The sequence below is a fragment of the Onychostoma macrolepis genome, chromosome 03 (assembly GCF_012432095.1).
Source record: "Onychostoma macrolepis isolate SWU-2019 chromosome 03, ASM1243209v1, whole genome shotgun sequence".
NCBI classification, from domain to species: domain Eukaryota; kingdom Metazoa; phylum Chordata; class Actinopteri; order Cypriniformes; family Cyprinidae; genus Onychostoma; species Onychostoma macrolepis.
In genome coordinates this window covers 34240907-34245999 of record NC_081157.1, presented here as the reverse complement: position 1 = coordinate 34245999, position 5093 = coordinate 34240907, and the positions used below count along the sequence as shown (strand labels likewise).

At 37.3% G+C, this 5093-nt stretch overlaps 1 pseudogene; it reads left to right on the top strand.

Annotated features, from left to right (window-relative positions):
• Positions 1-271: 271 nt before the first annotated feature.
• LOC131535134 (uncharacterized) lies at positions 272-4472 on the top strand (annotated as a pseudogene).
• The last annotated feature ends 621 nt before the right edge of the window (positions 4473-5093 follow it).

The window sequence follows — 5093 nt, the reverse complement described above, 5'->3', positions numbered from 1 at the left end:
TTCAAATCTTCAAAGATTGTTTGAGTTTTGTTATAAAACACATCACAGGTTTTATTGTAGACCACGGCTGTGGCTTGTCTGCTAATCGGCCCTAATGTAGGTTTCCTGCTCTTTGGGCTTTATGTAAGTCATGTATAAAAATACACAGGAAGTGTTTATCAGATTGTATGAGCCATATGTGGTACATCTACCTGTCACTAAACCTGAGGAATACTTCTGTTCATTAAAGTCAGACAATGGAAGATTTTCAGATTGAAATTCCAGAATTTGAAATTCGGAAATTGAAGTTCCAGAAATTGAAGTACCAGAAGGGACTTTTGTGAGATGGAAATGGATTATGATTTGGAGATGGAGGATGATAATGGGAGGGCATAGAAGATAAAGACTCTGAGACTAAAAGACCATCTCGTCCAAAAGCTGGAAATCCAAAACAACAAATCCAGTACAACCGCCAAATGCAGCAAAACCGCCAAGGTCCTCTCAAAGTCCAAGTAAAAGTCAAAGACTACTTACGCCTCTGTGTTGACCGTTACCTTCTGCAACTGCCTGTTTCTGGCACGGCTGCATTAAAATTCTCCTTAAAGGTAAGGAATTTGACTCAGAAACTGACTTTTCAATTCAAAGAGCCATATATTTGCTATATATTATGATCAAATGGCAGTTAGATATCATGAAAAAAATTAGTTTGCGTTTTTATGTTCACAGGCAATAAACAGGAAGTTTAAGAGAGATGTCAAAGGAGCAAAGAAGTTCAGCCGCCGTGCACGGGCTGCCAATATTTGTGCCATCATTACGACAGCCATAATTGTTGTTTCTGTTGTCACTGTAATTGTTATGAATGGACCTGGTTATTATAACCATGGATGTTATGTCATTTAAATATTCAGATCCAGCCATTACAATGAAATATCAACAGCAAAACTTGTAGCTCTGGCTATATGACTATGATATAAGAATGATTCAATCTACATTCGTCTTCATTAGTTTTGCATCAAAATTTATTATTTTCTTGTTACTGCTTGATGCTTATTATTAAACATTGCATTCAACTGTATATATATATATTTTTTTTATTGGATTTGTTCATGAGAAGTATACTGACATTTACCCTTTCACACACAGATTATTATATAGTTACTGCTCTTTGAAGCTACGAGCTACAGTATGAATTTACTTTTGTGCTGAACCAGGCTCAGCAGCACATCCTGGAAAAAAGGGACCTTATGTGTGCATTATATTGTATGTACACACATACATAATGTTTATATAGTTTTCATTTAATAGATCACACATTTTGCTTTCTAAAGACAAAACTGCACCGCTCACCATTTTAACTGCACTGATGGGGCCAATCATTGATATGGGGAGCGATCTCCATCTTTATATGTCCTGCTTCAAGTTGTCTAGTAGTGTGAGAAATTTTAATTTAACTAAATCCTTTGGATTCTAAGGGACAACCACACCAAGGTATTTTATCATATCCAGAGCCAATTTAAATGGCATACTCTGCATGAAGATCTATATTGTTGCCAATGGGCATGAATTCGCTTTTTTGCCAATTAACAGAATAACCTGAAAAGTTACTAAATGAGTTTTAATAAATCCAACAAGGGTGGAACAGAGTGCTCTGGATCTGAAAGGTATAAAAGAACATCAACTGCATAAAGAGATACGATATGATCTGCCTGACCTATGCTTAAGGGCGGAATCTGCGGATGGTGTCTAGTAGCAATTGCCAAAGGTTCTATGGCAATGACAAACAACAGGGTTGAAAGTGGACACCCCTGTCGTGTGCCCCTATGCAACTCAAATTGTGGCGATCTATCAAGATTAGTTCAAACAGATGCGCATGGATACAACATACCAACCTAAGAGGAAAACCTATATCCTAAAATAAATTCTTTAATAGTTAAGATATAATCTTTTTGTATTTTTAAAATACAAAAAAGATTTAAAAATCTTTTTGCATTTTATCTATTTGTTTTCTTTTTATTTATTATACAATTAACAAAAGCAAAAGGCCTCACACACTAGCTTGATCTTTTCAAAAAACAAAAAAAACAATAAAAACCTTGCTACATATACTGCATTAAGCTAATTGAGACTTATTATAGCACTTGCATATCATTGCTCTTTTGCTGATTTTGATTGCTTCCATTGTCCTCATTTGTAAGTGTCTTTGGATAAAAGTGTCTGCTAAATGACTAAATGTAAATGAAAATGTAAATGTGGATATAATTCCATTCCACTTGATCAAAAGCTTTTCTGCATCTAATGCAATAATTGCCAATTTAGAGTGAGATTTCTGTTTGGAATAGATTGTATTTAGAAAACGTCTGACATTGAAAAAGAAGAATCTATTAGGGACAAAGCCGACCTGGTCAGGGTGAATAATAGTTGAAATACATTTGTTTAAACTAGTTGCCAAAATTTTGGTGAACACTTTTAAATCAGTATTAAGAAGAGCAATTTGACGAAAAGAGGACACATTAGTCTTGTCCTTGCCTTTCTGAAGAAGTAAAGAAATATTGGCAAAGTAGAGAGAAGAAAATTTCTGCTTACAAAAGGAATGATTGAACATCCGCAACATAATGGTGCAATTTTACCAGCATACTGCTTATACAATCCGATACAAAAGCCGTCAGGGCCAGGAGCCTTCCGTTGGGAAGGCGTTAAATGCATACAGTATCTTTTGAATAGCAATGTCGACATTCAACATTTCCTGGTCAGCCTCACTTAATTTTGGAAGGGGAAGCGAATTAAGAAAGTCTACAATAGCTTCTGAAGATACAGATGTCTTGGATTTGTACAAATCTGCATAGAATTACATAAAGCGATTATTAATGTCCTTTGGATTAGTCAACATTTTACCATCCTTATCAGCAATAATGATTAATTGATCTGCTAGCATATGAACCCCTTTACTGCTGAGCTATAGTTTATCTGGTTTATCCCCAATCTCGAAATGTCTTTGTTTAATTTTTAACGTCTTATTCACCTGATCCAAAGTAATCTTATTGTATTCATATTTAAGTGACATAATATCATTTGTGACATACGAGTCTGCAGTATCCCTATATAATTTTCCCAGTTGGGTAAGACAGGCATCTAACTCCACTAAGCGTTTTTGTTTGACTTTCTTTGCTGCTGACTCATAAGAAATTATACGTCCCCTCATTACTACTTTAAAGGTTTCTCAAAACACAGAGTCAGAAACATCACCTTTATCATTGATCTCAATAAACTCTGTCAAAGAATCTGAAATATGCTGGCAAAATTTCACATCTGAAAGGAGGTAGGCCTAAATATTAAAGGGGACCTATTATGCAAAAATTACTTTTATAAGCTGTTTGAACAAAGTTGTGTGGCCGCAGTGTGTGAAAACAACCAGCCTATAATGTTAAAAATCCACCAACTAATTTTTTATAAAACCAATAAATCATGAACCATGTTCCGTGCCGATCGGTACAGTTATGGCTTCGTTTTCCACTGCGGGGCTGATAACGGATCTCTTTGGAATGCAATTCAAATGGGTCAGTCGTTGCCTTGGTAACACAAGTGTTTACTATGAAGGTAAAATGACGTCAAAAAGATTTGTGAAAGTGTACATGAGATAGCAAGCGTAAATTAATTTTGCATGCGCAAGAAAAGATTTGTTAAAGTGTAAATCGCGTTTCAAGCCTAAGAAAAAAAGATTTGCAGTGTAATTCATGTATTGTGAAACTGCAACTTCATGCTAAGGCAAAATATGATCAAATATGATCTGTATTCTTTTGAATAATTTTTCCGCGCTTACACTTTTGGCACTGTTACACAATCAGCGCTTTTGAACGTGTAGTTGAATGAACGGTTTAAAGACTCACTAAAAGACAGTCTCTTGCCGCCACCTTGAGGCGAAACAATGAAAGTGCACTGACTGACAGCCGTCTAGAACACGCAGGTGAAATTAGGCCTGTCGCGATAGTCGATATATCGACTTATCGCACGATATATGGAAATGAGCGCGATCATTTTTGGTGCCGCGATATATTGCGACTGATCTTTTTTTATAATTAAAAATAATGATTATATATTTTTTTTTTTACATAAAAATGAATATCACTAACATTTTAGTCGATCGCGCTGCCTCTGTCATTTCGTCTGCTCTCTGTGGCGGAGGCGGGGCGGCAGCGTCTCCCCCACACACACGCACACCGAGCAGACAGCGACAGGTGAAGAGAAGGCGTGAACCCACTGCGTTTTAAAGTGTTTCGTGACATCTACAGCCAGTTAGGAAGAACAAGTCCCAATGGACTTGGTTTCAAAGCCGCAATCTTCAGCTCCGGTGTGGGAACATCCGATACACACCAAGCCGACGCCGACAAACTAGTGGCGACGACAGCAGACTGCGGGGTCAGCTCACGTCGGCAGCGTCTGGGTCCAAAGTTGCCCTGACACACCAAGCCGACGCTCAACACCCGACGGCCAAGTAGCACGTCCGTTCTGTGCCCTTCTCGCTCACTGGTTCGCCAGCTGAACAGCCAATCAGAATGATCAGATGGCCCGACTTGACCGACGAGCTCCGACGCCAATTTAACATGTCGAATCGGCCAAAAAACGCCGACGAGGACCAACTTCAGCCGACGGCGCAGAACACACTGAGAAAATTTAGTCGGCCGACGAACAAAAACTGTCAGACGGCCAACCGTCGGCTTGGTGTATACCGGGCGCCGAATGAGAGAGGAGAGCCAATTAACATGAATGAGTCGGTATTTGTTTTATTTATTTAGCATATTTTTTTTTCACATTCCGGTTCCAATGTCTAAATATTCTTAAGAATAAAATGTTCTTTGTTCTTTGAAAGAGTGTACTTCCATTATTATGCCATTATATTGTCATACTGTAATTATATAATCAGTGAAATAAAATTGCCTTAAAATGACAATAATATCGTTTATCGCAATTAATTTTGGTGCAATATATCGCACAACAAAAAGTAGTTATCGTGACAGGCCTAGGTGAAATATCAACAGAAAAAGTATCTTGTCAGTCAGATTCGAGGATCAGAACTAACTGTTTTATATATATATATATATATATATATATATATATAT